General features: G+C 38.8%; 1 pseudogene; it reads left to right on the forward strand.

Annotated features, from left to right (window-relative positions):
- LOC139474680 (uncharacterized) overlaps positions 1–23,039 on the forward strand; it is a 41,452-nt pseudogene extending 18,413 nt beyond the window's left edge.
- The last annotated feature ends 3,198 nt before the right edge of the window (positions 23,040–26,237 follow it).

The raw sequence follows: 26,237 nt of genomic DNA on the forward strand, positions 1-26,237 counted from the left end.
CAATGTTCCAGCTACATGACGGCGTTCTGTAAATAATCGAGTCTGGACCTGATAATCCGGCAGTAGTAGTAGTAGCCGTAGTAGTAGTAGTAGTAGTAGTAGTAGTAGTAGTAGTAGTAGTAGTAGTAGTAGCAGTAGTATAAGTATTAGAAGAAGTAATAGTAGTAGTTTTTGTGTCATAGTTGAGATTTTCCCTTTAAAAGTAAAAATATGGTCCCACATTCTTTTGAAAATTGACTACTTCCCTAGATAAATAGAAACGTTGCTGGAATAGAACACATCGGACAAAAACGAATCATCTCCTATTCATCATGAAACCGTCACTTGTATCATTAGGTTGGTAGGTTGTTTTACGCCGCACTCAGCAATATTCCAGATTTATGACGGCGGTCTGTAAATAATCGAGTCTGGACCAGACAATCCAGTGATTGGTATCACGCAATTGGGATCGATGACATGCATCAACCAAGTCAGCCAATCTGACCACCCGATCCCGTTAGTCGCCTGTTACAACAAGCATAGTCGCGTTTTACAGCAAGCATGGGTTGCTGAAGACCTATTCTAACCCAGACCTTCACTGGTTGTATTAATAGTTACTTCAATTCGAAACGCCAACGCCAAAGAATAATCAGTCTCGATTATCTGTTGAAAGCAAAATAGTGGTGAAAAGTATATGAATGGATTACTGAAAAACAATGATGGCACCATGTGTCAGCGAGAATGCTGAGCACATCCTGCTTTACCGGCAGCCCTTACTTGAGCATCATCACATAGTGGACTTGATTCATTGCATATATGCAGTGTTTCCATCTGTAAGAATACCTTCTTGTAGGCGTGATGACACGAACGTGCGGGTATGAAGGACAATGGCTGGACGAAGACATGAGTCAGTGTGTCAGTAGAGGTATAGCAGACCTCAACGATGAGGTAAGTAACGACTTACTATTGTCATTGTTTATCCACTGGATGCACGTTAGCGACAGTATCCTGACTATATAGCCAGAATGATGCTGACACGAAGTTCCTCATAACACCATATTGCGATGATACTGCGTTCCCTTAACATTCTGAATATCATTCATGTAACAAGTCCGGTACGACATGTCGTATATTGGACGGTTTCCAATTCGCCATTTTTCATTGCACAAAGATGCCAACAATACTATAGACCATTCCCGATATTACCATCGGCTCGTTTTCGTAAATTCACAAGCCGAAGCCGAATAGCGACTCGTGCCCCTCTCGTGGCCATTTTTGCAACTGGGTTCCGTCTAAGCGCAAACGGGCATAGCTAAAAGAATTGTCAACTCGTTGAGTAATGATTCCCCCATATGTCACATATATTCCAGATGCTATTGAAAACTCATTGGGACGTATTGGGACATATTATACAGTTGTTGTTGAACACATTTAAATGTATCTTGCGTATATTTTTATATGCAAGACATATGTAAAATCAAACATTTTCCCGAGGGATTCTTTGACCGAAGTAATTGAAGTCATACGCGCATTCTGATTGGTTTGTCGTATTTACGCACATGACATTCATCGTTCACACAGGTCCCGTTTAACATTACTGTTACAGCGATATTTTTGTTATTTGGTTGATCCTGCCTTCACTGAATGATTCTTCATTGACACTGATTTAAACCCTGTGCAACTAAATGTCAACATTATTGAAAGAAACGCATAATGATTTAACCAAGGCAACCAGAATACATGTTAGCACTGTCGGCAGCTCCTATCTTCACTTTATGGAAAACAATTTGAACAGGAGTAGATTTAAAAATGGATGTGTACTACCACCGCGCGTCGATTACGTTACATTTCCCACATAGTGAGTGATTACTTGACTTATATGGGGCGGTCGGGTAGCCTAGTGGTTAAAGCGTTCGCTCGTCACGCCGAAGACCCGGCTTCGATTCCCGACATGGGTACAATGTGTGAAGCCCGTTTGTGGTGTCCCCCGCCGTGATATTGCTGGAATATTGCTAAAAGCGGCGTAAAACCATACTCAGTCAGTCAGTCACTTGACTTATATATGTGTGTGATCAATTGGTCGTCAGTCAATGTCTTTCATATGGCATTCATATAATTTTCTCCGCTGCTCTGTTGCAGATTATCGAGACTGATTATTCTCTGGTTTTGACGTTTATATTCAATCATTCACAATTTGTTTCAGTGTATTTGAGTGACATGTGAGGGCATAATACGAACTTCTGTTATAGATGGAACGGATGAAGGATGGCCTGCTTCTAAAAAATATCTCAACTCTCTTAAAACACACGAATTCCGGCAGACTTGGAAGCAAAGAGATTGCTGTTTTGACTCGATATCTGGAGCGGTTGTTGAAAACATCCAGGGACAGACACATCGCAGCGGACAAGAGTGAGACTGAAGACTTCGCAAGGGTTTGCAACTGAGAATTTCGAAAAAAAACCAAACAGTTTAAACTGCCGGGAGAAGAAAGTATACACCCAATATTTGATCGTGGCTGAAAAGAAACAAACAAGAAATGGTTCTTCGATGGTGATGTATTTTAGTTGTGTTTTGGACCTGACGTCGACTGTTTTCAGCATAGTTAAGTTTTGATAAAGAATTAACGTTTTGTCAAAACCAATTTTCAGGTGTATACTTACTTCTGCACGGCAGATTAGTTGAATACTTTGTTGTTTTTGGTTAAATACCTTTGTGTGCGTGCGTGTGTATGTGTGTATTATGTGTGTGATTGCTTGCGTTTGTGTGTGCTTACGTGTGTTTGCGTGTGTGCCTGCGTTTGTATGTGTGTGCTTGCGTGCATGTGTGTGTGAGTGAGCGAGTATGTGTACCATAAACATGTGCAAGTTATCAAATCGACTTTAAATAAGGTGTCTTCTCAAACAACGGAAACATGTCACACTTGTCGCCTTATGATAATGTCATTGAGTAAAAATTGAAATACATTGTGAATATTTACAGAATGGTAATGATGCATATTTATAATGCAACAAAGTACGTTGCCTCAAGAACATATTCACGAGCGATGTCTTTATTATTTCTTAAACGTTCAAAAGGATACATGTGGTCACACATTGGTGATTATATGTAGGAATTAGGGACGCGTCCAAAATTACTACCCGGGTATCCGACCCTAACCGCGTATTCACAGCAGGTCTCAGGAATTGGGAACAAAATGTATGGTTGTTTTACCACAGCCCTGGCCAAAACTATTTAGATATATGTATCAAACAATCAGATCATCCGTTCACTGAAGTTGACTGAAGCTTTATCTTTACTCAAACATATACAGGTCAAGAGGAATGTGTGCATCGTCAGAAAGAAATGCGAACATTAGCGACTTGTAGTGTAACCACTGAGCTATAGTGAGGTTTTTTTTGTCATTTAACGATATATCTCGTGACTAACCACGGGTCCGGGTAGTCCTGTGGGTACCCGGGTCCTACTCAGGACCCACCCGACCCGAGTATCCGAGTTACCCGTCTCAGTCCCAGTAGGATTTCCAAGAATAACTAGAAAAGGATTGTCAAAATATACTAGAAATTTTGCTGGAATTTCTAGCGACCTCGACTAGATTTGTAGGAAATAGAAACGACAAATAGAACCCTCCACATGACGAGACAAACACGCATGTCCTTTTTGTCAAGTTACAATTATTCTTCAGCAATGAAAATTGTTTCAGGCATATATTGAGTCCATCAGTAACTTACTGGATTCCAAAACAGCAGAGCTATGGAAGACTTTAGAGGTAGGTACATTTTCACTTATATTCGTGCTTTGGTGTATACGACTGGAAATACGACTTTAGCATTGTTAATATCCATCTTTGCAATGAGTTAGCACTGGTGTTCTGGCCCGACAGTCGCATTTGTGACAGTATTTGATCTCACTTTGAATTTGTTACATTCAGTAACAGATTAACGGCCGAAGTATCTTTGGTGCATTGTGTTTCTCTTTCAGAACCAAACACTTCCAACTAGATGCTTGACTTCGCGGACAGCATGACTGATATATATTCGGAAAGCCTGGATGAAGGAGAATTGAAGACATTAACGTTTCCTAACATTGGTAAACCAAAAGCCAAAGTATCTAGCATGTCCTACTGATTTGCTGGGAGAAGCGAGAACCATTGTTAATCTTATTTAGGCACTACTAGCTTCACACTACAGAATAATGAAACTTGGCACATATTTCGTCATTTCAATTGAGCATCGGCATGTGACTTATATATTTCTTTACAAAGCTATGTTTATTAAAGTTTATGTGTATTCAAATCAATTTCGTTACTTATACCCTCCCGAGAAAATAAGTTATTCAAATATTGTTTTCACGTTTGTCACAGTGTTGAGGCTTTCTGAGGATCACCTTTAGTGTAATTTAGTGTTCTCTATTAGGTTAACAAATGTTTCTTTTCCTTATTGTTACAGTTATTGTTAATTGTCAAACTGAAGTTTTATACTTCACTTTACCATGTGCTTATGGATTCCAGCTATCAATATTTGCGCTAAACTGTCAAGATAAAGATGAATATTCTTAATATTATGTGTATAAATCTATGCTGAAGGAAATGACAATTGGTTATACTATTCACAATACACAACACTCTTAAAGAAAAGGTGGCATTAAGGCGGCACACAATGATATAAGTGACATAATGCTCAAAGCCGTGTCAGTAATGCAAGGTTTACTTCATTGTAAATAGGGGGGCAGGGTGGCCCAGTCGTCTAAGGCGCCGCGATTCGCTGTGCAGAGTTGCGTCCTTTTGGCACGCCAGAAACCTATGATTGTGGGTTCGAATCCCGGTTCGCCCCGATTATGTTTCTAAGTTTAGTGGTAAACGTCTGAGACTCGCATCACTTCGGGCTTTCCTCCCACATTGAGCTGACACGCCGTGATATAACTGTAATACTGTTAAAAGCGGCGTTAAACCCAACTCACTCACTCATTGTAAATAGTGCGATTTTCCCAGTTCTCCAGGTTGGTAAAACAAACCCCATGGACGTAAAGGACATCGTGTTTTCTGAGGATCTGGTTGATGTTTCTCAGGAAATTTACGGCACACTGAAGCTAGACAGTAAAACAGTGGACAACCTGGCAGGTATATGAAACAATTACAATGAGCTTTTTTCGACCATTGCAATTATCATTAGCAGTTCTTCCATCGAAAGTGTATTCATTCGAGATTGATCATACATGTTTAAAATTAAAATTTGTTTGACCGCAAGTGTCTCCAAATAAAATAGACTGATTAATCATCCGGTTCCAAGATGATTCTTTTGTCATTGTTTCTCGGAGTTACAACAGGATATCAAATTTGATGTTTGAATCAAATCAAATGATTTTGATGTTGAGGATATTCAAATTACCAAGACATTTGAGATGACTTATTTGCTGATTTTATTTACTCCAGGAAATGATTCCATAAGGTTTAGTGTGATCTACTACAAGAACGTCTCATCTCTACTCCCCGAGGAATATGATTTGAAGAGCAGTCCTAAGTATATTTCCATCTCTAGAGACGCCATAGACAGTAATAACAAATTACACTGTCAGAGTTCTAGATAAGAAAACACTTTGGAAATATACTGACTTTGAACTGTCCGTGTGTAATTCCATGCAGATATTATACATTCTATTTCCCAATTTTATTTGACATGTAGGTCCTATTCAGTGGTGTAATAAATGATTTCATACTGTTTTTGTGACTCTGGAAAATTCGGAATAAATAACCTGATGTTTGTTCGATTACTTCTCGTTTTTAAGACAGGTTGAAGTGAGCAAGGACATTCTGGCTTTCAACATATTTCCTGCGCCATCAGGGCAATTGGACCCGCCACTCAAGCTGACCTTTTACGATTCGAATGTAAGATTATTTTGACGTTTACGAACCTGCTCTGAAAACCTTGGAACAAGATTATTATTTAAACGTTAACGTAACATGTAACTGTGTTTACCCATGTCTTGAAATACGATGGAAGAAGTTACTTTCCGGTTGCATTTTATGTGTATTAGGTCATATTGTGTAGTGAATGCGTGAGTGCGTTTTCCGCCTTCTTTAGCAATACACCTGACGGGACACCCAAACGGGGTTTCACACACTATACCCGTGTAGCGAATGGATCTTGGGCCTTTTGCGGGAAGAAATAACGCTTTAATCACTAGGCTTCCTCCAATGCTACATCTGAAACTGCAACATGTCGGAGGGGATTGGTACAAAATGTTCCTTTTAATAGTTTACGGTGTGTAATCTTCAACATCTGCAAGGATATAACTTTCTCTCCCAAGCATTTGGTACAAATATGGTTATAGTGAGTCAAAGGCATCATTTGCTTCCTGGACTTAATACGTGTATGACGTTATTATGAAGCAATTTGAGTGAGTGAGTGAGTAAGTCAGCGAGTGAGTGAGTATTGTTTTACACAGCTTTTAGTAATACTCCAGCAATATCACGGTGGGAACATTGGACACAAGCAGCTATGATGCCCAATGGATCGGCTGGTATGGCTCGGTGACCTGGTTGATTGCTTGATATTTTACCCGATGGCGGGGATCTTGCTCGCAATATCAGTCACTGATTTTGTCTTGTCCTGACAATTAGTTACGGGCCGACGCCATATAGTTTGAAGGGCAGCGTTAAACAACAAACACTCAAATCAGTTGAAAATGCACGCCATGCCAATGGTATCGCCATTGTCCCGTGTTGATATTTACGGAGAATGTAAATATTATCAATCGAAGTCATATGGATGTGCATTCTACATTTGTTAATTTTGAAATTACAGAAATCAGCACAACTTGGAGATCCACTTTGTGTACATCTCAACATTTCAGAAAAGTGCGTACAATTTAAAGCATTGAACCAAGACTCAAAGAAATCTTTTCTGGAAATGCTATCTATAATCTAAATTTCGGTTTTGATGTCTTCGAACATTTATCATTATGTTCATAAATTCTGTTCCACAAAACTTCTGTATTCAATAGCCACCAAGCTCAGACCCATATGAAGAACATAAATACAAATTTACATTTTTCCTGCATTTTAATTTGAAAAGAATTTTCAGAAACCTTAATGCTTTTGTTAAAAGTTTCTGATACCTTATTCGAGTACAACATTACGCCTAATGTTTTGATAGGAAATTGATGTTCAGTGTTTCCGGCAAATACAGACAAGAAGCCTACTGTAAATAGAGATTATTAGCTGCGTAATATAAATAACATATTTTAAGACAACATATAGTAATATGTAATAGAAATTGTATTATGTGAGTCTTGTACATACTAATTGTCTACCTAATAGTTGGTATTTACGGCACGGAAACACACGAGAGTAAGAATCTCTTTATCGTATAATTTCCTACATGTGCGTAAAATAATCGTCGTGTAGGACGTAATGTCGCTCAGGAAGCAAAGTTTAGAAACCTTGTATTAATATGGTATTTGCATGAACTGCCCAATGTATGATACAGTGCCAAATAATATGGAGACATGTTAATTTACGCAATCACCCACACATCGGAAAACCCCTATCAAAATGTCTGTTGTGTATTGAGAACGCAGACATGGAATCGATTCCTGCGTATATATTGGCTCATGATGTCAGGTTTATCGTTTAGTGTAGTGCATTGATAACACTAACCATTATATGATAAAGACGTTTGCTTTTTTAGTAAATGGGAATCCAGAGGATGTTACACCAGGAACCAAGGAGAGAATTACACGGAGTGTTTCTGTAGTCACCTGACTAACTTTGCTTTACTGATGCGAGCGGTGAGTTTAATCTGATATTCAATAACGGTCACATAGCCAATTTGCTTTAATTGATTTACCCATCTGAACTAGTAATAAAGTAGTCCAGGCAAGCCTGGTAAGTCTGTTTAACATTTAGTTCTATGTTTAAAGATTCAGATCGACCAAAACAACTCTCAACAAGAGGGGTGATTTAGACCTTCCAGTAGTCATCTTTCTCGTTATGTCGAGAAATATTCCATCAGATCCAGCCTTTGCTGTCTACATTTCACAACTTGAGAGAGGTAGTGGTACAATCGAGTGAAGGCCAAACATTTTATGACCCTCACTCTATGAAGGTTTACACTCCAATGAACTCACACAAAGTGAAAGTCACTTCTTTAGTATAAGTAGCAGATTAACATAACACCGGCAGGAAATAGATAACAATTAACACACTACTAATTGATAACAAACTACAAACAGATAATTGGTAAGATATAAAAAAGTGTCTATTGCTTGATGAGGCAGAGGGGAAGTAACACATTTAATCTCTGTTGATTTTTTAGGCTGATAGAATATGGAATTTATCAAATAGAACCTGATGTTTAGGGAAAGTTTGCAGGTGGTCTGAGCGGGCTGAGGTGCTGTCTGCTTTGGCTGTTGCAGTTTTCTGTTCTTGGATATTTCACAAATATACGAGTTACCACAGTCACGATTAATGTTGTAGATCACTCCTTTTACTGTTAGGGGATTTGCTTGGAGGATGGTTACCCACCTGTCACCAATCAGCCCTCAAAGGACTGATCTATGATACAAGAAACCAGAGATTGTTATCCATACAGTTGCATGTTTTCTGATAGACAACAGCTGTACATACATTTGTCAAGAATTACGCATAAGTAGTGGGTATCCAGTGAGATTAAGCTTATTCTCGTTTCTAAATACGGTAAACTACGTTTAAAACGAACATACCGATATAACGAATATATTTTTAATACCGACCATTTGATGTACATATATGCTGTATGTATGCTTTTAACGAACTACGGTTATTACGAACTAAAGTTAGTGGTCCCATCGAATTATAACTGCAGTTTACTGTAACACCGCCTATAATTGTGATTAAAACCTTTTATTTGCAATTGATGTTTTGGATCTATGATGACCTGGCAATGGCTAAAAGCCTCAAAACCCAAACAGATTTGTGGCATAACAATATACTATTTTTTTGCAAAGAACGTTCGGTTTGATGAATTCGTTTATACAAAAACTGTGATTTATATCGACAACCATTGAAATGTATATCAAGCAGATACTAAACATCATTGCCATTAGAATTTTAAAGAACGTTTCAACAACTAATTACAGTCAATGGTCGAATTGACGCTACCTTTGTCTTTCATGTTTATCAATGATGTAATTAATATATTTCAGAAGGAGGATGACTTGAAACAACCACCGCTGTCATTGTCAGTAATCTCCCTGGTAGGATGCAGTATTTCTGTGATGGCACTGGTTCTAACAGTGGTTATACACATCTGCCTGTGGAGGTAAATTATCTCCCGAGTTTCATTGTCATTGATTACAACCAGTGGTTTCTATATCCGTGACCTCACTGGTTCTGACAATGGCTACAGACATCTGCCTCTGGAGGTAAAGGGTCTCCTTGTTTTCATTGTCATTGATTACAACAGTAGTTTCTATATCCGTGACCTCACTGGTTCTAACATTGGTTAAACAAATCTCATATCTTCAACTGTCAGTGATTACAAAAGTGTCAGAGATCATGAACTTCACATTTAGGAGGTAATTATAAGACACATGTATATAACGAGATTCCTATTTTGTGTTAAAAACCTCGGAACAGGAAAGGCTGTGTTGCACTTGCGACTTAATAAGGGGAAAGAGAGCCCAGCTGTACGGAGTCATATAATCCCACATTCATTGTCGTGCTTGAAGGTTTCACCAACTGGTAGTCTCTTCTCACACACCAACCGGCGTTATACCAAACTCACTCACTCACTCATATAGATGACGATTTGTAATTAACAATCAAAGTAGAGCTAGCTTACCTGTAGATTTAACCACGTTAAAAAATAACATTCGAGGAAAATGATGTTCTATGCAATACATATGTTCCTGTGTGGTCAACCATCTGATGCCTTTGCATGTGTTTGTGACTGGTGCCACCGGTGGGGCAGTATACGCTCACCTTTTTGCGACCACATGGTAGCATCACAATTTGATAGTGATTCATAAACAAATGCTCATTATACAGTCAGCATCGTACTATTGACTATGCTTTTAGCAGACATTCCTTGTGAATATGGAAAGGGAGTTTGTCTCTTTTATTATATATAACGTTGTGTTCCAGATACGTAAAATCGGACCAAGCTACAATCTTGATGCACATTTGTATATGCCTTACTATTGCCATGATCCTGTTTATGGCTGGAGTGGAACAGACAAAATATGAAGTGAGTAATTGACGCGAATTACTTCTGGTCTTCTGGTTGTAACTGCTTATATGTTTCGCGTTTTACCAAAGATGTACATGGAGTGGAAAGATCTCAAAGCATCTAAGTGAAGAAACATACATTCCCCAAACCTGCATATAATGAACCTCATAATCTAATAAAATATTATTTATTTCGTACCGAGGGACCTTATTCCTGTTCTGTACATTGCACTGCGGGACATCCAAACCATTTTTACGAACACCTGGTGTCATCACTGATTTTCAGTGTAAAATGTCATTTCCCTCACAATTTTGACTCTATTTTACACCCAATGGAATAATATATGAGACCGAAGTTTCATAATTATTGTATACAGTGTCCTATGGAAATCTATACACCCAGTTTCATATCTTATTTCATACAATAAAATGCTTTTGATGTAGTCGGAAACGTACAATCAACTCTGTTTTTAGCAGTGTGATCTTCATGGATGTGGAAAGGGTTTTGTCTCTTATATATACATGTATGTAATGTGCATTGCACAGTCACATTGTGTATATCACGACCTGACAAATGTGGTACGTGAAGTACGTTATCAGTGAAGCGTGTTTCAGGCTGTCTGTACGACCATTACTGTGGCCCTCCACTTCTTCTACCTGGCGAGTTTCTTCATGATGTTGGCCTCTGCTCTGGAGACATTGTGGACTATTGTTGTCGTATTCACGACTGGATCCAATCTCAAAGTTCTCTTAATCGGAGCCTGGGGTATGTCTTGCTGCTACTACTACTACTACTACTACTACTACTACTACTATTCCGAGATGGCTGTGACTGGCCTAATATGAAACTGTATGCCGTCAGTAACATCCATTTGGTTTTTCCAACACCCACCTCACAAATTTCACATTAAACTTCTTGTACAGAAATTCGTTATTCGACACTGTTTTGAGTTTTAATATTTTTAATGTTGATGTGCAAGGACATTTATAATTTTTAGATCACGTTGGTGAATTTATACTACATCATAAACTGCTACTACTACGACTACAACTACTACTACTACCACTACTACTACTACTACTACTACTACTACTACTACTACTACTACTACTACTACTACTACTAAATGAACTACTACTTCTACTACTACTACTACTACTACTACTACTACTACTTCTACTACTACTACTACTACTACTACTGCTACAATTTCTCTCCTTAGTACTGCCAACACAGCCAGACGGGTTAGCACTACAGTCTCTTCTGGTGGAAACCTTCGTATAATGTCATTTACTTAAAACTTTAATCTTTTTCAGTTTTCCCCGTGATAATAGTGGCCATTACGACGGTCGTTTCGGAATCGCGAGGACACACAAGACAGTAGTGAGTAATGCTGGCATTGTTGTACCGTTTGACTGGCACCATTCACTTGTGTGACCACATTTTCTACCGCTGAACACGGAAACACGTTTGCTACACGAGGCTCTGATTATAAAATGGCTTACATCATTTGTTTTATCATCTATTCTCCACAGTTGCTGGTTGCCACTGGAGGATAATATGAGATGGGCCTTCATTGGACCGGTCGTTGTCATAGTTGCTGTGAGTAATTGATTGTACAAATAAATGGAAAGCAATTATGAATGATACCAAAGAAGCATGAAAGCTTTTTTCGCAATGAATAACCATAACATGGTGCGATTGACCCGTACATCGATTGTCGTAATACAAATTCATATAACTGGTAAGTTTGTTTAATAGTCTGTCCAGACATTGATGATCTCAGTTACATACATGTATGCATGTCGTAAAAGGCGTCGAAAATGGAACGGTGGTCAGGATCGGTGCCTTGGTTGATTGCTTGTCAACGTACCGCGACTGCTTTGAATGTTTTTCGTGGTCCAGATTCGATTTTGTACAGGCCACGTTAATGAAGCTGGAAAATGTATTATTGCACATAAGTGGTATAATGGGAACGTGTACAACTAAATGTCTGACATATATATACTAGCGGCACAAAGGTAACTGTGCTCCATGTAAAGTGATGTAAATGTGCATTGAAGACTCCAGATGGTTGATAACATCATGGGGGATGTCAACCAAAGATTGGCCCAACTGAGCTAACGTTACCGGCTTCTTCTGGTCCTGTCGTAGGGGTCGTCCAGTTTCATTTCAAACATGTTCTGTAAGGGAGAGGTCTGGAAAAACAGCCGGTCATGGTAGTACAGTAATGTTATGCTGCCTCAAAAGGTCTGTCACAACACGTGCATTATGTGCGCGGGCATTATCCTGCTGCAGCGTGACGTGAAAGCACAACTGGGCGTATCGCAGGACGTCGTGGTCGGTTGTTATGCTCCCTCCTCCGATGGCGTACGTTTCTACCACTAACCGGCCTCATCCCCGGATTTGTCCGACTTGTTGATGAGGCAATTTGGGATCGATTCTGTAGATGCGTCAACCGAATATGGCCATCTTATTGACGTGACGTCACAAATGGATGACCTACCCGTGACAAGTTATGAGTGTTGCCATACTGTGGATAACCTCTCCAAAGAAACAATATCGTGTTTCGATGACCATTAAAATGTCTGGCAACTTCGTGATGCACTATTCTTGTTTGAAGCAGGCTTTGACTTTAAGCAAGCCATGGCATTGCGTAACTCGGTTTCAGGAGCACGTGAGAGCTAAACAATTATTGTGTGCTGTTCACATTAACATTCAGGCGTATGGAAATCATGTTCCCAACAACATAAACATCCAAATTGCGCGCCGTGGTTTAACATGCACGCACTAGTTGCAAATAACGATCTTAAAGTCAAGGTGACATAATCATGTATATGTATTTAAAGATGCATTATTTAAATTCAGCATAAATATATTTTTATTGAACCCTATAGTTACTTTCTTTCTGTAGTTTATGTATATATCATACAAATGTATTGTTTTATTTCAGGTTAATTTTATAGTCATTGGCAAATTAATATACATACTTCTGTCGACCCATGCAGCCCAAACAGAAGACACAAGAACTAAAATCAAGTAAGAATATGCTATAATATAAGGAATATGCTTCAAATCAATTTATAAAATGAGAGTGAGAATGATTATTGGTTGGTCCACGTGATGCTATATGATACTAGAGGGCACGGGTGGCCCAGTCGTCTGAGGCACCGCTATTCGCTGTGCAGAGTTGCGTCCCTTGGACACGCCAGAAACCTATGATTGTGGGTTCGAATCCCGGTTCGCCCCGATTATGTTTCTAGGTTTGTCAGCACCATGCCCGTGCTCGTGGGTTTCACCGAAGTGGTAAACGTCTAAGACCTGCATCACTTCGAACTTTCCTCCCACATTAAGTTGACACGCCAATATCCATCACCAGACTTAATTATATGCATATTCGCTCCTTGTATAGGGCATGGGGGTTTCATCCGTGTCAGGCGCCGCATTTTGCTGTGCAGAGTTGCGTCCCTCGGGCGCGTAAGGAACCTATGAACGTTGGTTTGACTCACAGGTTTGCTCTGATTACAGTCAGTACCATACCCGTGCATCAAATAAAGTAGCAAATATCTACGATCTGCATCACTTCGGGCGTACCTCTAAAATGAAGATGACACACTATCACAGAACAGATATACTTGTCGAAATGGCGTTAAACCCAACTCACACACTCACTCTTGTTACCTGTAATTAAATCTAAACTGAGATATCTAACGAAAACTCAGTGACGATGCCACCAGTTTGTTTTCCAAGGCTACTGCTGCTGTGACACGAAACAACATTAACTCACACGCTTAAAAAGTTATATTGAAGAACACCTATATTTGTTAGTTATCATTTCATTTTAAACCATCTCTTAGAAGTTGAGGGGGGCACGGGTGGCCCAGTCGTCTAAGGCGCCGCGATTCGCTGTGCAGAGTTGCGTCCCTTGGGCACGCCAGAAACCTATGATTGTGGGTTCGAATCCCGGTTCGCCCCAATTATGTTTCTAGGTTTGTCAGCACCATACCCGTGCTCGTGGGTTTCACTGAAGTGGTAAACGTCTGAGACCTGCATCACTTCGGGCTTTCCTCCCACATTAAGCTGACACGCCGTGATATAACTGGAATACTGTTAAAAGCGGCGTTAAACCCAACTCACTCACTCACTTAGAAGTTGAAGCGTACCTTTTGTTGTTGCAGGAAAGCACTCCGTGGGATGTGTATGCTTACGCCCGTACTTGGCGTCACGTGGGTATTAGGTGTTCTGGTGGGGAGGGACGACCATTATGTGTTTGATCATATATTTTCTGCAGTCAACTCTATTCAAGGATTGTTCATATTCATAACACAGTGTGTGCTTAACAGAAAGGTGAGTGCACATAATCGGTTATCAATAAAGTATTGTAATTACGCCGTGTGGTATATTACACGCGATTTTTTGAGGCTTAATGACGCTTGTAAAATAGTTCACAACATATACATTTTATAGACGGCGACAATTGTGTCGTGAAATAGATTCACAGTCCCGGCAATACCTGGCCTGAACAGGTTCCAACTATCCCAGACAAATGAAGTCTTCTGATGTTGATTAGGTGGTAACAGTGTCTCAACTGACTTACTCAACAAGCTAACCCCGACAGCATGGCCTAAACTGCATTGTATACAGGCCACCGGCATAACGGCGTGACTGCAGCGTACACCACCATTCACTCACCCACTCATCCATTAACTTACAATTCTGAAATTAATTTCAGATATATTCGGGACTTACCAACCACTGGCGTCGTTTCCGGTTGGAACGGTGGAAGCTGACTATTAAAAGGCGTAAACAGAGCGTCATGCGGGTATCAATTCTTAAAACTATTTCCACTCTCCTAATCGTGTGCACATTCAATTTGTTTCAAGTTTGGACTCTGAATATAGAAATCTTAATATATCTTTCCTCTTGACAGGTTCAAATTAAACTTGAGAGAATGAGTGCACCAGCTAAGGAGGAAAAGCGATCAGATGACAACGGTAAATGCATTGTTGAGCGTTTAATATTTCTTAATAATAGGTAAAAGCGACAAAACCCATTCAATATCATGAGAAATGTATCTTGAAAGCACAGTACTTTATATAAGTGAATGGCTGCATGCATGGTTTCAGCTTTGTATTTTGTTTAGAGCTATCGGGAAGAACATGTAAAGTCATAACTATGTTTAAGTCATGACTAAAAGAATGTTGAAAACATCAGGGATAATCATGGATGCCACTTTTATGCCCAATTTCTTAAGTGAGACTGTCACTGGGTACAAATATATCATGATGTAAACACTAAAGCAAGTGACGAATGATGTGAACACTAAAGCAAGTGACGAATGATGTGAACACTAAAGCAAGTGACGAATGATGTAAACACTAAAGCAAGTGACGAATGTCGTGAACACTGAAGCAAGTGAAGAATGATGTAACACTAAAGCAAGTGAAGAATGATGTAACACTGAAGCAAGCGAAGAATGATGTAACACTAAAGCAAGTGACGAATGATCTAAACACAAAAACAGTGAAGAATAATGTAAACACAAAAGCAAGTGACGAATGATGTAAACACTAAAGCAAGTGACGAATGATGTAAACACTAAAGCAAGTATAAGAATGATGTGGACAGTAATGCAGGTATAAGAATGATGTTGACAACAAAATAAGGATAAGAATAATGCTGACAATAAAACAAGTATAAGAATGATGCTGACAATAAAACAAGTATAAGAATGATGTGAATAGTAAAGCAAGTATAAGAATGATGAGAACAATAAATCAATTGTAAGAATGATCTGTGCAATTAAACAAGTATAGGAAGTATGAGAACTATAAATCAAATGCAAGAACGATGTCAACATTAAAGTGAGTATAAGAATGATACGGACAATAACGCAAGTATGAAAATAATGTGAACAACAAAGCATGTACAGGAAAGATGTGAACAATAGTAAAGTAAACAGTAAAGCAGGTAAAAGAATGATGGGGACAATAAAACAAGTATCAGAATGATATGGACAATTAAGCGAGTATAGAAATAATGGGAAAAATAAAACGAATATCAGAATGACGTGAGAGAATATAGCGAGTATAAGAATAATAGGAAAAATAAAGCAATTTAAATATGATATGAACAATAAAACAAGTATAAGAGTGATTTGAAAAATAAAGCAATTATTAGAATGATGTGAACAATAAAGCAGGTATACGAACAATGTGAACAAAAATGCAAGTGTAGGGGTCATGTGAACAATAAATAAAGTGTACGAAATTTTGAAAGTTAGTATTATTAATCATCGTCAGCGTAAGCTGCCCTCACTAAGTCTTTTCAAATCATATGTTAGGTAATGACACCAGTCAAGATCTCAGTGGGGATATCGAAGACGTCAACGATGATGTGAGTATATAGACAAAAGTTCCCTCTGACGTGTTTGAATCTCTTCATACACAGTTCAGCTTGTCATGTTCTAGCTATTTTTCAATGTCAAAAATGTTTGCGGCATTGTTTGGATGTTTAAATCTTATTGACGCACTTGACTTGTGCACTGGTTTGGCTGGTCCTGACAGGAATATTTACAAGCCCTCGCGATATAGCTAACATATTGCTGCAAGCCGCGTCGAACAAAATTCTACTGAAATGGCACTAAAGAATGCATCCTTGGCCAAAATAAGATCAAAATCGGGTATCTAATTCCATTCGAATCTCACAATTAACATAACACTTACATTTGAAACTTTGCGCTTCAAAGGTATCTAATATACAGTTTGACTACCTCAAAGTTAAAAACACAGGTGTATCTCCTAAATCAATCACAATACATGGACTGACTGATACAAATGAATTCATTGCCTGGTCTGACGTTTACTGATGTTATAATTTCAGTGGAGTGGGAAGGGACAGCAAATCAGCACAAGTGTGGTTGAAATTTTGTCTACCAAGGACGAACCCAGTGAATGTCAGATGAAGGGTGGTCCTCGGGTGGTCATGTGTTTGGATCAGCTGTCGGTCATTTCGAAGGGAAGCTACAGGGATGACACAAAGGCGACAAAACAGTTTATAGAGGTTTGGCAATTGAAGTTAAAACAACATAGTTGTATTGACCAGGAAAATACAGAATGTCAAATATTGAATAACCACATACAAAGAGTGAAAGCTATTGGGATGAGTTCCCCCAATATTCTCACCATAATTGATGGTGGTGATGCGGTTTTGAAAAAATCGATCTATCACCGTAAATGTTTGAAAAATGGTTGTTCTCAGATTGAAAAGAAATTATGTCACTGACACGCTTTGTGTTCTGAAAAATAATGTGTTGTGGGTTGAAATAAAGGTTTTGGCGCCTTTCCAAATGGGTGTAATGTATGAAGCCAATTAATGGTGTTTCGGGCGAAAAGTGGCGTAAAACCATCCTCACTGTTATTATTTAACGTTTCAGATATCTCGGTCTACCAGTAACTTACAAATTTCACAGACTGTACAGAAACAGAAGAGTCCAGATAGACTTCGTGCTTCGCAGGTATACTAATTTTTAGGTTTCTGAATCTAATTGTCAATATGTTGTAATACTGGTTCATTTCGTTATTTTTGTATTGGCCTTTACTACGACCCTCAGTTGTATTCCATCCATATGACGGCGACCTCTAAATAATTGAGTCTCGATCAGACAATCCAGTTGATAATTAAATTTGGTGTTTGTCTATTTCATGAACCCAACACGCTTGCAATGGTAAGACAGTTTACGATTAACTTCAAGCATAAATTACAATTGCAGCGGTACAATCAGTAACGTGATCCTACTGCAATAGTTGTACCATTCTTCGGAAACTATTCCCACAGTATGATGTGTAAGTTTGTCGCCTCACAAAGCTGGTATTCGACCTTAGGTCATTGGCTGTATCGATTGTTGGCTCGTACAAGACATGTGGTATTTACCAACATTACGTATTTCTTCCGTGTCGCACCTTCATCATTGCCAACTGACTATCATCTACTTGCCGCACATCCCTGACAAGCTGATTACAGGGGACGTCGGTACGACATGATAGTTAGATTTCCCTTCTTGTTACAAACATTGGTAATCTCCCAAAAGAGACATCATTCGTGTTGGTTACCCTATAGTTAGATTCCCCTTCTTGCTGAATCTCAATCTTGGAGACATTACTCGTGTTGGTTTACCCACCCCCCACCCCAAAGAGACAGCTTTCACTTTGATTACTCTATAGTTAGATTCCCCTTCTTGTTGAAACACTACTCGAGTTGTGTACCCAAGAGGTTGAATCCTCTTCTTGTTACAAACATTATTCGTGTTGGTTACCGCCCACCCCCCATAAAAGAGACATTATCCGTGTTGGTTACCCAGTCCCCCTGCCCCGCCAAGGAAACGTTATTCCTTGTTAGTTACCCTGTAGTTAGATTCCCCTTCTTGTTAAAACACTACTGGCGTTGTGTACCCTATATTTTGATTCTCCTTCTTGCTACAAACATTATTCGTCTTTGTTACCTCCCAAAAGAGACATTATTGTTGGTTACCCTATAGTTAGATCCCCCTTCTTGTAGAAACACTACTCGAGTTGTGTACCCCAGAATTTGATTCTCCTTCTTGGAGTCATTACTCGTGTTGGTAATCCCCAAAAGAGAAATTCATCGTTCGGTTACCCCATAGTCTGATTACACCTCTTGTTACAAACACTATTCGTGTTGGTTACCAAACAAAGGATCCATTATCCGTCTTGGTGAGGCTCTCAAAGAGACATTTTTCGTAGATCATAGCCTAATAAAGAGACATTTTTCGTGTTGGTTACTTCATCGTGAGATTCAACTTCTTGTTACAAAATATTATTCGTGTTAGTAACACATGACAATACTTTAGTCATTTGTCAACAGTCAGGTAAATGTTAATGAATTACGCTAATATAAACCACATATATGAAATAAGTAAATAACACCTTATAACATTATGTGTATTTACTTTATTGATAAGTTTAATTGTTGTGACATTTTAAAATGTTTCGCCATTGTGTGCACCATTGAAATTGAAACTCCTCACGGAATATCCAAGAATAGTACACACGTGCAATAAATATGTGTTCAAATATAGACCATATCCATTCTGCAATGATTCGGCGTCAGAATAAGTCTCCAGTTCAAATGCATACTATCTGCACTCTGCAATGATTCTTCGTCAATAAGGTCCCCAGATTAAGTACATGCTATCTGCACTCTGCGTGGATTTAGCGTCAGAATACGTCCCCAGTTCAAATGCATGCTATCTGCACTCTGCGTGGATTCGGCGTCAGAATAGGTCCCCAGTTCAAATGCATGCTATCTGCACTCTGCAATGATTCGGCGTCAATAAGGTCCCCAGATTAAGTATATTCTATCTGCACTCTGCGTTGATTTGGCGTCAGAATAGGTCTCCAGTGCAAAAAGTGCTATCTTCACTCTGCAATGATTCGGCGTCAGAATAGGTCCCCAGTATGTCATGATTGTCTCCGGAATATATTTGGATTGCGTCCATACGTTCACCGACGGTATGAGACGTTGGTCATGACATCAACCACTGTTTCAACCCTCGTGATAGCAGAGATGTTGAACAAAAATAAACAACAGGCATAGATAGAGGACAGATCACCAATGCGCTGCTTCAGAACATACATTGAGAGAGTACATCCGAGACACCATGTGTAAAAGGTTGTGCGTACAATGACATTCAAGCTGTAATGTAAATGGTTGTATAACTGCACGAATACGATTTAATCTATTATTCTATATCCTAGAAACTTATGGGATTGTATCCGTGGGGATATCTTTGAGCCGATTCGCAGATTGTTATGTGCTGTTCTGATTTATAATGTTTGATTTAGTCCTTTCATCATTGTGAAACATTTTTCACGTCCCTTTGATAAAAAGAACCCTTCGCTTGCCAGATCTTATCTGATTGTGCCAGAGGGAAGGAGGCTGGTGATCAAAATCTTACGACAGAAAAGGTAAATATGCCATGATTACCCAACGCCTTATCTTGGATATTGATGACATTCAGACAGGTGAAGTGAAATGGGGTTTAACGTCGCGGTCAAGGTTATTACAGTTAAATAGCGACATGTATCCATATGTGTGTAAATAGCGACATGTATCCATATGTGTGTTTGTGCGTGTGTTAGAGTGAGTGAGTTAGTTGGGTTTAACGCCGCTTTTAACAGTATTCCAGTCATATCACTGCGTGTCAGCTTAATGTGGGAGGAAAGTCCGAAGTGATGCAGGTCTCAGACGTTTACCACTTCGGTCAAACCCACGAGCACGGGTATGATGCTGACAAACCTAGAAACATAATCGGGGCGAACCGGGATTCGAACCCACAATCATAGGTTTCTGGCGTGCCCAAGGGACGCAACTCTGCACAGCAAATCGCGGCGCCTCAGACGACTGGGCCACCCGTGCCCCCTGTGTGTGTTAGAGCGTGCGCGCTCGGGTGTGTGTCCGGATTAATGCCGGTTTTATAGTGCAAACCCACTGAGATTACCTTGATATCAGTTTCACATGGATACCTCAATCACACATAGTATACTGACTCCGAGCCGACCAGACCTTGTTTTAGCCCCTAGATATCATCTCTAAACGTCTTTGTCCTGGAATCGAATCACTAACCTTCCGTTCTCAGGACAGACGCTATATCCACCAGTCCTTAGAGGCGCTTTCACATTCAGACTGAGAGCAGAAAGAATGAAAGTATGGTTGAACTGATATATATGAATAACATAGAATTAAACATGAGGCTGACAATGCTTGTATTTTATACACAAACCGTGAATTATAGGGCACAACAGAAACCCCATACGCCCATTGGTCGTGCTCTGATGCTGTTTATGGGTCAATCCAAGTTTCAACCGATTATGAATCTTGCTAGCACCATATGTGTTGATTGAACGATCAGCATCACTGTGAACGTTGCTTCCACATTAAACAGCAACACAGTTATTTTACTTTAATTTTCAAAGCGGTTTCGCTCACACAGGTAAATAAATCAAATTAGTGGACGAGTCATTCGATGCTTCAGAGGAAGTTGTGTCAGTCTAAGTCATGAGGTGGTAATTGATAAAGTGATCGAGTTCTCTGATATTCCTCGTGACTGCCTTCATCTGTGCAGTTGTGCATTATTTCTATGTACATGTATATATGCATTAGATTTGTAGTTTATGTTGTGAAGTATGTCATGGCTACATGGTGTATATAAGTCATAATAACTGCCTTAGAAGTATTTGATTGCAATCGTGTTGAAAAAGATTTAAATCCACTTCATATATTATTCATTGTCACTTTGTGTAAAATATGTGAAAAGTAAAAAACTGCTGTGTGTAGGAATGCCTATATTTCATTCATTAACTCGATTTCCCGGTTGTTTCAGTTTTATATTGATGGCTTGAGTTTACGGCTGACATTAGGGGGCTGTTCAGAATTGTAATGTTGGACAGGAAAATATACAATCTATATGATATCAAATATACTGTCAGAAGCCAATAAAAATGTAATTCTCATTTTGCTAAATCTGCTGTCGAAATCAGTTTTGGATGATACTTGAACCAATTATGTTTTCAGGCCCCCCCCCTGCCCCCCCCCCCCCCCCCCCCCCCCCCCCCCACACACACACACATACACACACACACACACCTCCTCACACAATAATATAATTATTCAAAATATTAGTATTTAGAAAGCAAAATACACATATAATATTTAATTGACACAGAATACATAATAAACTAAAAAAATGTTTTAACAGAGATTCGTACTTAGGTCATCAGCATATAGTTTCAGTCTTCAATGCTTCATTAACTAGGTTTGAAGGACAACTGGTTTAAGACTAAAAATAATCTAACGATTAGAGTTTAAGATTATTTGCTGTTCTTAATTCATGTGATTGTCGGTGGATTGGAGTTAAGATTTCTTCAACTGTTCTTCAGTCGGAGAGCACGGAGGCCACGGAGCTTGAAAAACTGGAGCCCCTGGACCTTGCGAGCACAGAGGAAACAAGTCCACCTTACCAGCAAACAAAAAGCCAGGCGAGCTAGTTACCAGTGGTTGGAAAATGAAACTGAAAACCCCCACGTATTTACCTTATATAAACTGGGAACTTACGACGCACTTTCATGCCATCAACCTTGGTATATTTTCAGCCAAAGAATCAATTTCATTCTGAACTTTTCTTAAGAGTGCGCATTTCTGAAATGTGAGTGCAAGCATTTAGATACATAGACGTGAAATGAATGTGGACACATATATGTAGGAACCCACTGAAATGTGCGATTTTTCTCATTTATTTATCATTAAGAAACTAATTTGGTAAGTTCTTTAATTTGTAATTACACATATTGCTGTCATAAAGTTTTGATGCCTGAAGAATATGCTAACCCATCTTGGAACTCATGATGTGGTTATTGATAAAGTGATCGAGTTCTCTGACATTTCTCTCTGATTAGGTCCATTGTGAGATTCAGAAAGTGATTTTGATGAAATAAACTTCCAAACAGCCACCGTGGATATGGTAGTGAAACCTGATTGTCTTTCACTGACATGCATTGTTGCTGTGCAGATTTTGAACTGAATATTGAAAACTGGGAAGTATGTAATCAGGCATCACATTGCAAATCATGCATAATCATATCATTTTGAACTTAACTTGACCATTTTGTCGGCGATTTATTAGTGTTTATTGATGTATTTGTAAGAGGTGTCTACAGTAGTGGCTTATCTTGACTGGGGCCAACTGTCACAGTGTCAAACATGGACACATCCACATTGCCTTATAATGATCAATTATAACATTTCATTACTGTTTTGTTTGCTTGGCAGATAAGAAACTATTGTAGTTTAGAAATACTTATATGCAAGAGATTTGCTGTTAATTGTGCACAGGATTGGTAACACTAAAACCTTTATGTAATACTTTCCATATCCAGAAGTACACTGCTTTAATTGGATTCGCACTTTGTAATAGCATTGCGTCATGTTATAATGGCCACTGTACATCAATATGATGAAATTGCCGTGATTCCCCATGATCATCAAGTAAAAGCGACACGTCGTTTTAGATAATCATAGCAATTCCATTTTACTTTTCAGACGCTATCATAAGCTTATGTTTAGGAAACATAAAACAGTGATGGTACCAGATGTTCACGAGGAGGTGGCATCCATCACAAAACACATAAAAAGGCAAGACAAATGTTCACGCAACGCAAGCAACTCATTTCCTACTGTTTGGCTAAACATATAAATACTCCAAATTATTGAATACATATCAACCGTTGACGTGGTTGTAAGATCTGAGTGAAACTAGACAATTTACTACGTTGCAAATTTACAAATACATATACGTAATTGTATGTAAGTTTCGACATTTGCAAATATGTTTGCTTGGTGCTTGTAAATATGTAACTTTGAGACTGATCATTCGATATTCGGGTGGAGGGTGGGGTAAGATTTTACCGAAAACATCATATTGTCCCCGAAAATTCTTGACACAAATCCTAAGATGATTATTCTCCGGACTGTTGAAAAAAAGAAATTGTCTGCCACAAAAATTGCATTGTTGAAAGGTGTCTTTTTAAAAAGCCATCAGGCTCATATTTGTAAATATTTTTTTTATCTGGTTTCGTAGCTGTTGCTGAAAAAGGTATCTAATCTCGATTCAAAATCCCAGGCTCCCCTCCGAATATAACATGCTTGGTCAATTGTTTATGCATGTAAATATTCCTACGATTCATACAAATATTAAAGTAATACTATACATAATTACTTCCAATGCATTTCAACTGCACATTTGGTTCCAATTACGTTGCCATAATAAATGCACATACATTGGTCCAGAAAGGCCGCTCTATCTATATTGTCTGCGTGTTTCAGTAGTGTTTTCATTTTTTAACTTTTGTCCACTTTATGCTTTGTTGTGGAGAAATTGCCTTAAACTAGTTGTATCATTAAATATAAAAACTAGCTACAAAAATGTTGAATGATTTCAATGTCCATATTTGTAATGTCTAATATTGTATTATATGTATGTATTATATAACACAGCTGTCACTGCCTTTCGAAGGTTTGCACGTACGTTTATGCTTGGATGAAGTTTTACTGTAATTTATTTGTCCTGAAAAGAATAAATCACTTGATTTCACATTGTCCCTTATTTTTCAGAAACAACTTACTGGAATTCCAATGGATAGTTGCCATGCTAAATATTAATTGTGATTTTAACTGGTGTTTAGAAGATTTTTAATTATCTTCTGGTCATTTACATGTAGGTGTACACACCGCTGCGACCTAGCATATGTGAAGCCGTTTCCTGGCATAGCTTATTGATCATGACTCATTATATTAAAATACACACTAATGCTCCACCAACCACAAAGTTTCAAAATTGAATATTACTAACAGGAATGTAAAATCTTGCAGTCACGTGAATCCATCTGTTCCCTGTATTATGGACTTCTGTTAGATAGTTCGTTATTTGTGTAGTTTGCGATAATGCACGTTTTCTATAACATTAACATTGCATTGATACTTAATAAGGTTTTGAATCATTTCACTTTAGGTATCATGACGTTATGCCAGCCTTACAAAACATCCTCTGTCCATCAGTAATGGAAAAAATATATTATCACCTGACTATCTTGTTTTGGTGTAAAGAAACACATTTTGCGAACAGGTAATGAAGGAGTTAATTATAATTATGCAGTTATTGTAGCGATCTTAACACAACGTAAAACAATGTCAACGTATATATTTAAATGGTGTCCCGAGCACCCTACCCTATTTCCAGTGCGCCGTGCCCCGCCAAGAAACTACTGGGATTAGGGTCGGGTGCTCACCGGGATCAACATTAAATAGGTATTGTTCGCGTAACCAAAGAAACAAGTTTGCCTTACTATTATGAACAACTGCCCCCAAAAAACAATTTCACGCTTTTCACCATGTTCACAACGTGTATGGTTAACACATAAACATGCGTTTATTTAGGAGATAAACCTACCGTGTTTAAAAATTGATGATGACCCACTGTAGATTAGATACTCCTTATTTGCACTTGAAACCGACCACTTTAGCGAGAGGTTTCAAATGTATATATAAGAGGCGTGTCAGCCTGACGATGGAGGAAATCCCGAAGTGGTGTAGGTTTTAAAAGTTTTCTACTTTGGTGAAATTCACGAGTACAGGTTGACAAACCTTGGTCTTAGGTTCACGGCCATCAGCCAGAGACTAAACAATAGCCAAAGCATAGGAATCATTCTAACGTCCCATCCAAAGAAGTCTGTTCCATCACCTGTCAAGGTTATGTTTGATATTAGTCTGATCATTATGTCATCAAGTATAGAGTGTCCTCTGTTGAAACCTTCACACACCAGTATATGATACTCTATAAAAAAACGCTTGTTATTGTCTCACTCGGTGTTCAGGAGGAATGGATTTCACAACTGCTTACACCACATGACTACATGGCAGATCATTACACTGACCACTTAATCCACATAGTTCCTTCGACAAACCTTAACCCCTATTACATCATAGCCAATATTCTTGCAATTTGGTAAATCACTATACTAAAAAATCTTTAGATTTTGAAGTGACGTCCTCATCACTATCCACCATCCTCATCAGTTCTAAGGAATATCGCTTATCGTACCAAATGCCTCAGCACATGTGTGTGCGCAGCTTTAAATACGTTATTGAGCATACATATTTGTGTTAAAATTCAGTACTAAAGTATCTTAGGTTATCATCTAACTATGTATATGTTAGAATAGCATAGAATTTTTAAAGGTAGAATATACTAAGCGTATTTGTGACCATAGACTCGGAGATCTAATATGGTCACCACGAGAGCAAACCACAGGTCGACACAAAGAAGCCATGGTTAATTGAGAAATCCTTGTGGTAGAGCTACATATATGGAACTCTGAGCCAGCTCACCCAGAGATACCAGCTCCTATCACAGGTCCGATCTCGGGTATCTGAACCCAAAAGGTCTGTGCTCACACAGCCCATCATAACTCTGGTTCTCTT

Source organism: Haliotis cracherodii, unplaced genomic scaffold, assembly GCF_022045235.1.
Source record: "Haliotis cracherodii isolate W230 unplaced genomic scaffold, xgHalCrac1.p SCAF_3, whole genome shotgun sequence".
NCBI classification, from domain to species: Eukaryota; Metazoa; Mollusca; class Gastropoda; order Lepetellida; family Haliotidae; genus Haliotis; species Haliotis cracherodii.